Source organism: Aegilops tauschii, chromosome 7 (genome assembly GCF_002575655.3).
Source record: "Aegilops tauschii subsp. strangulata cultivar AL8/78 chromosome 7, Aet v6.0, whole genome shotgun sequence".
Lineage (NCBI taxonomy): Eukaryota > Viridiplantae > Streptophyta > Magnoliopsida > Poales > Poaceae > Aegilops > Aegilops tauschii.
The window spans coordinates 297,286,840-297,299,553 of NC_053041.3; the positions used below are offsets into that span (position 1 = coordinate 297,286,840).

At 44.5% G+C, this 12,714-nt stretch overlaps 1 long non-coding RNA gene across 1 annotated transcript; it reads right to left on the bottom strand.

The window, feature by feature from the left end:
* Positions 1-914: 914 nt before the first annotated feature.
* On the bottom strand, positions 915-4,826 carry LOC109740284 (uncharacterized). Its single transcript, XR_012188686.1, has 4 exons — positions 4,368-4,826; positions 3,108-3,952; positions 2,511-2,712; positions 915-1,206 (listed from the first exon to the last, which is right to left on the bottom strand). It is a non-coding gene; the product is annotated as an uncharacterized lncRNA (long non-coding RNA).
* Positions 4,827-12,714: the final 7,888 nt, after the last annotated feature.

Consider the following 12,714-nt stretch of genomic DNA (forward strand, 5'->3'; position numbering starts at 1 on the left):
AACCGATGTCCGTATGGATTTGTACTGAGCGTGTTTTTACATATAGACTTTACTCTATTTTTTGGTTATCATAGTCCCCGAAATAGTTTATATCGTTGAGCTAAATGATATTTTTTCAAAAGGAAGATTTTTCGTGTGTTTCTTTTTTTAACTCATTTTTTTGCAATGATGTTTTGTACTTCTCTCGTTTTGTGACTTGAACTTTTACCATTTGAATTTTCATGGGGTTTCTTTTTGTTTGAGTTTTTTTTAACTTATCTGGGACGTCATGTTGAACTTACAATTTTTTTATTTGTGAACTTGTTGTGTTTTTACAATGCCAATATATGGAGGAGAGCAAGGCGAGGGCAACATAGAAGGAGGCTGCGTGTGGGGATCGTGGAAGCACCGCGGGGCTGAGCCACAAACGGTGGTTGATGGCGAGCCGATATGACACGACGTGCGGCGGACAGGCGTGGGGATGGATGGGCAGCGCATGACATGTCGCTTTAGATGCGCCTGTTGGACTGATCTCCATGTCCCATCTGGATGGATTAGTTGCAGAACTTGGACGTTTGCTTCGACGTCAACGTCACAGGATACGAAAAGCTAACCATATTTTAATTTTGAACTGATCATTGTTTTTAATTTGCACTGATCAATGTTTTTGATTCAAACCATTTTTTCATTCTTGCACGCACATCAAATTGTCATGTATACCTTCTTTGAAAAAGTAGCAATCATCTCATCATATACAGAAAATTTTCCACACATATAATACATGTACATGAATAACATATACACCACACCGACTGCACATTTTCATACATGAATGACATATACACCACACCGACTGCACATTTTCTCACTATTAGAAGCCTCTTCAGATTTAATGGTTTGTACTGGGCATAACAACAAATTAACCAAAAACCGAATTACGAAGGTCAAAGTTCTTGAATTATAGACCAAAAAACAAGCAAACAAAGGATAAATAGAGGATTGTCATGATCTAAGAGAGATCAATTGCAATACACTTTCACTCATTTTTCACTCAGTAATAGCATGGCTGAATAATAAGTTCAAAACTAGAGCAGTTTTTCCTTTCAGTATCATTGGACACGAGCTCCATCAGGAAGCTTGCGTGGTCAGTAGCAAGTTGGTCCTGCAATTGTGTCGACGTGGAGAAGGAGCCTCCAGGTCAGCCCGCAACAGGGTAACTTCTCTGCGCTGCAAGAAATCAAAAGCAGTAACTGTACATATTTTGGACACACAAGCATAATGAAAATTTGCAAAACTAACATGGTGTATCCTGTCCTGATACAAAGTACTGATGCTTTGGGAATTTTTGAACAGAGAACATAAGTGCAGGCGGCTCGAGCGTCAAGAGCAGAAGAGCATGGGCTCACCGAGGAAGTAGGTAGACAGACGACAGTGGTGAGGTCCTATGAGGGGACGGGCGGGGCGGCAAGCGGGAGGTCAGGAAAAAGTGGTGCCGGTGGTCGGGGTCGCCCGGTGCTACACTGATCACCTCCACATAAAACCAATATTTTTGCTGCAATATCACACATGGCCGTGTGGGTTGTGGTTCTTGCAAACCGACTGTCCTCAGCTTGGTATTCGTCTCCGTCGATAGACGAGTGAACTCTGTTAGAAATACAACTAGAACTATATATACATCGAGCTAGGAATACACTTGTGTTCCTTTTCAAAAAAAGACTAAAGACTATATGAGCTCTGTTAGAAATACAACTAGAACTGTAGTAACATAACATATTCTACTCCCCTACCCTACCCCAACCTCCCTTCGCGCACGACCACCATTCAAAGCTACTCCATGTGCGGATCCGCCTTGGTCGCTCAAATAAGAACTGGCCAAAACTGCATTTCTCTCACAATTTTTTCTTTGTTGTTATTATACTTATTTATTGTTCATCTCCGAACTTTCTCAGATTTAATATATGACCTTCTAGAACCTTTTTATTTTGAAACTCTTTCCTGAACATCTTACGTTCTTTGAACTTCCAACACATATTTTTGTTGTCCTTTTTATATAGACAAAAATGCATATATTTCTAACAGAACTAAGATACTGGCACTTCTTTGATGGTTGTAGTTCTAGACTTTTGCACTAACTGGTTTTGAGTTCAACATACAAAAGAGCAGCATACTACTGGGATAAATAGGCGAACCCTTCAAGAGAAGCAAGAGACACATAGGCACTAACCATCTCCAGAAATATCACTGTTGTTTATTTGTTCAGAGGTATGCACAAGTTAAGTTTGTTTCACGGCTACCTCATCCTCCCATTTGAAACTGTAAATAAAACACTGAACAACCTTGTATTTATTCGTTCAAACCAAGAAAACCTTCAGCCGTTATACGTCACAAAGAAATCCAGGAACACTAATGTTAATTTGGTGGAGAAATGCGTCCATGAGTATTCAACGCATTACCCATGAGCTAAGTTGCGGGAAGAGATACCGCATCCATCCATTACTGGGAGAAATTCGGGGGTGAAGTAAAGGGCAAACCTTGCTTGAGCAAGCCCGCACCGGCTTGTTCATATGCGTTGCTGCAGAATGATGGATGGCTGACCGGAGAAACGAGACAATGGATCCCCTCCCCGCTGCCGAACAGCTGCGCTCGGCGGTCCCCGGCGAGACAGCAGATGGAATGGATCCTCCTGAGCAGCATCTCCGACGCCATGTATACCCCCTCTCTTCTAGCTTTCCCCTGCTTAGGTACAAGTAGATGTACTAAAAAGAATTCAAAAGATGAACTAAAAACAATTGAAGCTCTTCAAAAGCATTCAGGAGAGATAACAAAAACCTAAAACGCGCGGGCGACACAGTTACTAGAACCGGGCCATAAGGACTAGATCCAAAACTATCAATATAAGTTGATTTTTTTTGTAGGTTCTTGGGAATGAGAATACCTGTTTTTTTGCAATTATATAAAAGTTTTAAAATGTGTACTACTCCATAACAAATGTTTATACTGCACATGTCCGTAAATATTAGCTTTTTATTTGGCAACAAAGAAACATCAAAAAGGATATTTCATTTCTTGTAAGCATATCAACAAACAACTTGAAAGCAGTAGGAATAGAACAAGTTCTTAGTTCTTACCATTGGGGACCTGCCCACTTGCGTGATCTGATGTCCACTCGTGCGAGTAGACCTGACGCACACACCATCGGGGACCTGCCCACTGTGCGAGATCGAACTGAACCCGCTCGTGATGCCAAGGTCGACTGAACTTACGGTCTCTCGAGATCTCAATTGATTGTGTTACAAATATACACACAAATCCAAACGAGCTCATGTGAGTGCATATTAAAAAGATAATTGAGTTCATCTATATTAATCGGAGAAGTTCAAACAGAAACTTTTCTTGAAAAAATGTACTGTTTTTGCTATAACAACTATAGTCATCTTGCCAACCATGTATATTTAACTGGTTAAAAAGATAATCAAGTTCATGTATATTAACCGGAGACGTTCAAAAAGAAACTCTTAATAATAATTATATTCATCTTGCCATCCATTCAGTTTTTGCTGTAACAAAATTCAAACATTTAAAAAGTTTGTACTGGTGTGGCGTAGCCTCAGTTCTTTGACAGTTTTAATTTTGTCTGCACTTACCAGTTTCCCAATTTCGAACTTACAGAATTTTATACCACAAACTTCTACAGGTTTATTTAATTTCTCAGGAACAAAAAACAAAGGTGTTTGGACTCAAGAATTATAGAAAGAACAAAACCATATGTGTGAACTTATCTGGAGGCTTTTGCTGAACGGAGGAGACGAGATGACGCAGGAGCAAAACCCGACTCCTTGAATATACAGTAGTTATGCAGTTATGCTGTCAATACTTCTTTGAGTTCTGATTTCTGAACCTTCACAGTAGTAATACATGTACTGTGCAATAACAATTCTGTCGTTGAGCAACTGATCTCAGAACAAAAACACTCCTGCAGTGCACACACCAAATCATGATAAAAATAGAGGCAGCAAGAAGCAATCACCAACCTCACCTGCACGTGTTTTTTGAGTGAACCAACATAGAGTGAAAGTTGTACGCAAGCATAAACTTCAATACTTCATCCTGTTTTTTGTTGAGCACATGTGTGTATATTGGAAAAGAAATTTATTTCGTACAATTTTTTTGTGAGCAAAAATGGAACACACTCCTCTCTTAAGCATTAGAACAAACACCCACGGGGCACAAATGCCACTCATTCTGTAGTAGCTCAATAAGCATCAAATCCTTCCCAAATTTCTTCAGTTCATGTATAATAGCAGAAGCAGCAGCTAATCTGTCACCACTTACTCACCTCGCGGACTATATACTAGTGGTAGAGAGAGGAGGCCGGAGAGCCAATGCACCTGTGCACGCCAACGTAGTTGTTGCTGTGGAGGGAGCAATCGGCCTGTGGAGGGAGCAATCGGCATCGCCCGAAAGATACGCGGTGGCAAGACACCGGGAGGGAGGCAGCGGAGGGTGGCACGGGGGAGGCAGGCGGCGGAGGGCGGCGCGGGAGAGGCAGGCGGCGGAGGGCGGCGTTGGGGACGGAGGCGGCGGAGGGCGGCGTTGGGGAGGGACGCGGCGTCCGGCGGCGTGGGGAAGGGAGGCGGCGGCCGGCGGCGTGGGGAAGGGAGGCGGCGGCCGGCGGCGTGGGGAAGGGAGGCGGATCCCGCCGGTGTTGCGGAGGAAGGCAGAGGCCGGCACGGGAGGGTGGCGGCGATGGCGCTCGGGAAGGTGGAGGTGAGGTCGTGGGGCCGAGCCGAGTGTGACGGTTGGGCATGGACGGATCGCCTCCTATAAGGACGGACTGGTAATAGAATAATATTGTGTGACTAGTAACATAATAACTCAATATATATGCCTGCATAACATCTTCATCATTATTATCAGTACATCCTACGCAGGTGAGTTAGGACGCATTTGATCCCAGAAAGATATCTATCCGTCAAACTAAAGGACTGCTTCAAACTAACAACGGTACATAATATCCAACAAAAGAGGATCATGCTACAGCAGCAGGATACATGACTCAGTCTAGATATCAGTACAAATTAAGTTGTGCATATTTGCTGTTGGCATGAACCATATCGCCGCATGTCGGGTTTGCAAAAGCCATCCATCGCATGGAAGCTTGATGCTTTTCACACACTGAAGATTTATCAGGTAACAAGCTTTGTCGACGAATTTCTGGATATGGTGATTCATGAAACCCATGGTATGATGTGTAAACACAATTCCCCCTAGCGAATGGAAGTTGTATAGCACGGTAATCATCGCCGGTGATATGATCGATGATTGGTTGGATGATCGGATAATTGAGCCCGAGGAACATGGAGTGGTTGCCGAGGCTGTAAACCCGCCTCTAGTTGAATACGCTTGGCTCAATGAAGCTGGGATCTTTCTCGAACACGAAGCAGCCATAGCCATCAATGTCACGAACGCCCTAGGCATTGTACTGCATGTGGTTTGTTGTATTGGTTTGGTCAATTTGGTACGTGCGAATGAGCATCAAATGACCGCCGTCAGCTGAACGAGCGATATACCACCACCCATCGGCTGGTATGATTCCAGGTCCTGGAATCATGAAGGCCAACACATTTGCGTCTGCTACAACAATTCAAATTGCAGACCAACAGGACAAAAATATACAATCATGTTCAAAGTATGTGTGGAATTAAGATTATTATAACAGTGACACATATCATAGACAGAGAATTGCAATGTCGTGGTCATAATCATACCCCAAGTTAAAAAATAAGCCAATGGCTTTCATATTCCAGCAATATGTCATGGTTCAAACATCATGTAACAATGAGAGAAAAACAGCTATGACAGGGCCTACTCATATTCTACCATAGCACTTACTACTGTTCTCATATCAACTCTAACCAATAACATGCGTTGTTATAAAAATCTTGGAAATGAGAGTAACATATAGCAATCATGAGGTTATACTCATAATATCTATTCTAACAATCATTAGATGTCAATTGTTCTCATATCAACTCTAACAATAACATGTGTGGTCACAAAAATCTAGGAAATGAGAGGAACATATAGCAATGATGTGGTTATAGACATACTTTCTATTCTAAATTTGTAACAATCAACAAGCAGTCGTATTCATAAGGTAAAGATGAGATGAGATAGAACAATTACATGATGATAGATTCCACCAGTATAGGCAGCCAATCTGTGCGTCGACCGCGTAAACAATGCCATCGTGCACAATAGCATCAGACAGAAATGTTGGCTGAACAGGATTAACGATGAGCCATAACCATGTATGGCGACCAGATTCCAGATAGACTAATCCCATGTTGAACAAGGCAATGAGCTTGTAATCCATGTAGTCTTCTGATGGTGTGGGCACTTCGCAGATTACAACCTTTAGGAAACAGAGGTCGAGCCAAAAGCTCGACGCGTCTCGTGCGTTGTAGGCAGGAGTGTCCGGCGGGCCGCGAGGCTCAATGGCGGCGGTATCCAACGATGGAAGGGTGATCTCTTGCTGGGTGTAGATATCCACGAGAAGCCACGGACTACTAGATTGGTGGATGAGGACGATCCAGTTGGCCTTCATGCCCGCCCAGTAGTGGCCGTGCATGAAGGACAGGTGGACGGGTAGTGGTAGCATGTTGAGGGGCACCACGACAACCTCCGTAGGATCGTCAAGTCGGTGTCTGGGCCACCTGCGAGGATCGGGCATCAGCAAGCAGGGTGTCTTGAAAAGAGCCGGCCGGTTGCAGACGAGTAGACGGTACAAAGACATCGAGCATGCGGCCAGACGGACGGTGCTGAGCAGGTCCATACGATTACATATCTGCTGCAAGAGAACATCGGGGAGGGAATTCCAATCGTGGCTATGTGTGTGAGTCGATTCTGCCATAGGGTGTTTAGGGCGCTGAGTGATTGGGGTTTTCGGTGCCTGCGAGCCAGCGAGGAAGTGGATTCGGGTGGGCGAACGAAGAAGATGGCGTGTGTGGCCGAGCAGTGAGCGGGGGATATGGTACGCGCGAGCTACCAAGGAAGATGGCGCGGGCGGGCGAGCAGTGAGCGGGGGGAAATGGTGTGCGGTCGACGATGGGAAGAGAGGAGGAAGAAGAAGAGAGGAGGAAGAAGAATGAAAGACGGGGAAGAAAGTGCATTAAACCTCAATTCTATTAGTACTACTACCATGATACACCGTCCTTCGGAGTGTAAATAGTTACGCTGATGACATGTGGGTCTACCTCAAGAGGGCCCATATGTAAGTCAATGGAGGAGAGAAGTGCGTAGGTGTATTTGCGGAAGCGTGCTCCACTGGCAAACATGATGGCAGTACTGGGTAAGGCTGATTTAGTAACACCAACACGCTGGTTCAGCTTTATAATTAAGTGTCCCATCTGCTGCAGCGTGTATTGTGACTTCACTGTGAAGACTAGTTGAATAGTTCTCTCTGACCGAGATGGGGAATAATGGATCGTGAAGACTTCCTATCTACAGTATCCCTATGCATGTACGCTCATCCTGTCCAACAAGATGAAACATTGGCAAAGGCACCCGGCACCAATAATGTAGGAGTACTAGTACTACCTCCTTTCCGGTTTATAGGGCTCAATTAAAAAATCTCATCAACCAAGGTAGATGATGTGTGGTGGAATAATTTTTGTAGTTTGCAAAAACACTCAATTAATGCACTCGTTTTCCTCAAAAAATTTATGTTTACCAACGCATTAATTTTGTGTCAAACTTTGACCATCTACTCCCTCCATCCAGGTGAACAAGTCATCTTTGGTTGTGCACCGTGACCAAGGAGGGAAAAACAAGATAACTTAATGTTTATTTGCTAATTAATAGCATTGGATGCAATGAACTAACCATTTCATGTCCTGTTTGGTAGTCTCGAGTCATTCAAAACATGCACGCCCACATCTCTTAGTGGTTGATATGTCAAGAAACAAGGTGGGAGTTAATGCACCACGCCTAAGTGTTTTGGGATTATTTGGTTTTCCTAAAGTGACTTATACACCTAGATGGAGGGAGTATTTAACTAATAAAATGATAATGCATTTCACCAAAAATTATATCATTGGATTCATATTTGAACATAGTTTCTAATGGTATAGTTTTTTATGACATGCATTGACACTTTGTTAGTTAAATTTACGGTCAAAATTTTACACTAAGTACGAAGGGGACCATTAAACCAGGACGGAGGTTTATATGCAGGTCAATAAAAAAATCATCAACCAATGTAGTAGTAAATGATGAGTGCCCAAAGATTTCTTTTTCCAAAAGTACTCAATAATGGGCTCGTTTTCCTCAAGAATTTTGTGTCAACGAACGTATTAATTGAAATGCATGCGTGAGGAACAAATGACCAGAACTTTTATACGCATTGATGAGTTATCTCTTAATTCTTGCATGCAACGTTTTAATGAAGCTTGAAATATGAACATGTCAATGGGAGGGAGTAAAAGCCTCATGCATGCATGCATGCAACATGCAACACTCACACGTACACATGGACGCACGCAACACTCACGCACCCATGCGGCACACAGCACATGACGCAACACACACGCTCACGCTCAAGTGCTCAACCTACTCCCTACGTCCGTGAAAGACTGTACATTTAGAGATTTACACATTGACCAGGACATAATTAATGCCCAAAAGTAGCAGACTTATGTGTGCATGCGACCATTGAGAAGAAGATTAAATGAAGGTTGTTGCATGCTGTAATTAAGGATAGACATGTAGCCTATAGCTAGAGCACAAGTTGGTGCATTAGTCAATCAATATCGATTTAGATTAAAGGCTAAATGCATAGCAGACTTATGTGTACATGTGACCATTGAGAAGAAGATTAAATGAAGGTTGTTGCATGCTGTAATTAAGGATAGACATGTAGCCTATAGCTAGAGCACAAGTTGGTGCATTAGTCAATCAATATCGATTTAGATTAAAGGCTAAATGCATTGGAAGTGTAGATGTACACTCTTTGTTGGAAGACCGAGGGAGCACACGTGCATGCACTCACATGCACATCCAGGGTGGTTCACGTGCAAGGGTTAGGCTCCTGTCGCGCATACGTAAAGTTTTGTTTAACTAATTTCTTTGCTCTGCCAACTGACAGGTGGGACCCAGAAACCAGGTGACAATTTAACCAGTGAACAAAGTGCCACGTCGACTATGTGGCCGGTCAGTAGGGTGCAATACGGTGCTCTATGACGAGCTATTGATCGTATAATCACCGCAAAACTATATAGTGACCGTAAAGAGCGTATTATTACATACGCTGACCGCCAGTGTATTTTTCTCATTTCAAATTAAGACATATTAACCGGAAAGGACGCAGTATGGACTAGTACTAGTACTGCTTTGATGTGTCCCGTCAACTCGCCGAACGAGGAGAAGCTTGCTTACTACGCCTCTCCCTCGCCCATGCGCGCGGTGGCTCGCAGGACGAGGAGAGGGTTTTGACTACAACGCCCTCTCCCTCTCCCTCTCCCTCACCCTCGCCCTCGTGGTGGACGTGCAACAGTTCAATCGGTGTCAGATTGCCAGAAGCATATTGTATTGTAGTATCATCATTGTTGGACCTTCCGAAGAGGCGAAGAGCCAAGTGCAAGGTTCACACGAGTACGAACTGTTGAACCTCCCGAAGAGTTAAAGAGCCAAGCACAAGGGTTTATAGGAGTTGTCGAGCTAGTAGGAGTATACTACAACTATAGCGAACGATGCTACTGTATGATGCCGCCACGTCACCTATATCCAAAGCTGTGCCACCTTTTTTCTCAAAGAGCGTGTTGGAGCCCGTGCAACAACCACACAATTTGCACGTACACATAACACATTTACTAGTACAAATGCCAGTATGCCACACAAGTTCATCTCCACTTCATGTGATAAATTTGTGCACGGCTAGTCTACATATATTCACAGCACTACAGTTCACAATTTACCATACTTCACTTACATGTTATAGATGGGCTACATGTCCTCCTCCAGGTTCCAGTCCCAGGTGTTCTTCATGGATGGCACGATCCATAGCGGTGGGAAACAGGAATCATTGTCGCAGCTTTCTAGTCTGGTCCCACACGATAGAGACTCATCCAAGCTGAAGCGGCATAAATCAGGGATAGCGTGTCCCAGCATGTCGTTCATCGGCGGTGCGCACTGAAGACACAACCATGCTTCATGAACGGCAGGCCTTCAGTGTCGTGCACGGAAGGTGGCATCCGCTTCGCAATGGGGTAGCTGTCCCCAAGGAAAAGCGAGTACTCTCCAAGAGTGTTCCTCGGCACCCACGTAGCATCACGTGAGTCGAACTCGGCGCCGCTCATCTGGTACACGCGCCATCTCAGATCTAGACACATGGTGACGTACATAGTCAAGGTCCATGCATAATAATGTTGTGCTCAAATATGGCGGTCATTAATACTGTGCAACAAATAGTACTACTCTGGTATAGAGGAAGTAAAATAACTGGCTTATTATATATAGCCACTCTTGGCTACATGGATGAGATAGTAAGACATGGAAAAAATGGTGGGAGCTAGTGGGTTCAAGTCTTCAAGGGCCTAGCTAGCTATATGCGTCCTCCAAGGTAAAAAGTACTCCTACTAGTACTAGTAAGTAGTACAACAATGAAAGAGAAGGCGAGAGGGTTAAAAAATATAATACTGAATGGAATACCTGGGTAGATGGTGACGGTCTGATCATGGTAGATTGTGTGACCATGTTGCACATCAGTGGTACCATGGGTAACGACTGCTAAGATAGTTGATCCCAATATGCCAAAGTCAGCTACAAGGTTCCAGGTTAGACCGAATCGCGGATGCAAATGCACATCCAGGATCGGCAATCTTATTTTGATCGGGGGATGACTGGTCCCTGCAAAATAATGGAGTACCGTTAGGGATGCAAATGATGGTTTGTGCATTCCGTTTGTAATCTCCCGTACTGTAGGATGGCAACCAGATGAAACAAGTCCCCTGGCTTGTCACCGTGAAGATGCGGCCTAGATGGCGCACGGCGTCTTCGAACATGTAGGGGTACAAATCTGTCACGACCAACATGCGCCAGCCTCTGCCATTACTGCCTCTTGCATTGATGGCAATCCTTATGTCAAACACCGCGATGAGATAGTAATTGTCGTAGCCACGTCGCTTTGTCGGCGGGTCCGCAATTGCTATCTTCTTCAATCTCATGTAGGAATCATCATACGTATTCAAGCCCAGCCAGTCTGGAAGGCCGATCCCAATGGTGGAGAAGGGGTCTATGGGAACGGCCGCACTGCTGTGGATGTTGTGCAAAATGATGGTGGTATCCGGCCAGAGGTATGCAAGCCAATCTTCGTTGGCACCGACCCAGACCTATATACAAGACGGTGGGCAGCGGAGAAATTACGGGATGGAAATGGAATAACTAAGTACTACATGATCAAACTCCATGACTGGCCTGCTCATCGGACAAAATCCGACTACCTCTCAACGTCGGCAACTCTAGCGGAGTCGCAACCATGGCCAGGGAGTGGTGGAATGTTCGAAGGATTGTCCCATAGAAGAACCTTCTCCTCGAGGACGCATGGAAGACCAACAAGCATGGCCTTTTCCCAAGCCTGTTTAAGCACCGTCTTGAAAAAGTGGGTGCAGCAAGCACCGAGTCTTGCGGCGGTGAGGACGTCGGAGCAGCGTGCGATTTCTCCTAGAGGATCGTTGTCCAAGGTCTCCCAGCCCCGATGAGCAGGAGAACCGCCTGGCGAATCCATGGGAGCAGCGACGAACTGCCTTCTCTTCGGGGGTAGGGGAACTGGCAAGGAGGAGATAAGAGCATAGTAACCGCAGGGCCTTGTCCCTTCCAACTGTAGCTACTCGATCGTTCCTTAGAGAAGGGGTGAGGCTATTATTTACTACGTACTCGTACTGTAGCAGTACTAGTACTAGTTTCTCAGCTAGTAGTGCGATGTATTGTACTTCTAGTATAGTGCACCAGTTTTGAACTCTTGAGTCTCAGGGCCAAGGAGCTACAATTGGAAGAGGAGGGTACTACTGTTCTCTAGAACCATCGATGTACTATCAATGCAGCGAAAGTACACCTGCGTAGTGGGTACTCTCGATGCTCTATTCAAGCGCGTAGCTGGCCTACTCAGCCGCTCCTCTCACGCACACATTAGCAGCCTGTTTATCAGCGACAGTTACTGCGGGGGCAGAACATTTGAGTTATTTGATACATCGAGACTAGGCTTTTCGCTTCCATTTGTGGAGGTGTAATAGATCTCGTCGAACTTTGTTACTAGTTCCTTCTTTATGAATGAGATGAGGCAAAGATTTTGCCTCCGTTTCAAAACAAAAAAAATCACGTCAAGAGGAATTTCTTTTATAGAGCCGATAATGGAGTGAAGTCCATGCGTGCAACGCCACAAACTACAGAGTAGTAGAGTACTAGCACTTTACGTACAAAGCCATATTGCATAGTTCCCAATGCCGCGCCAGGCTTTTCCGGCTCCTCGGGCTTAATTCGGAGGCGCTAGTTTAAATATGCTACTAGCTGATGAGGAAGCTGCAAGCGAGGTTGTAAGTGCATCTAGTGCCCCTTAGTGATTTTGGTGTATTGAAGACTTATAGGTTAAGGGACTAATGCGTTTGTGAGTGTACAGATATCTATAAGTCTATGAGGAGTTTGATAATTACAGAAAAAGTCGACCCCTAAAAATGAAGTTCT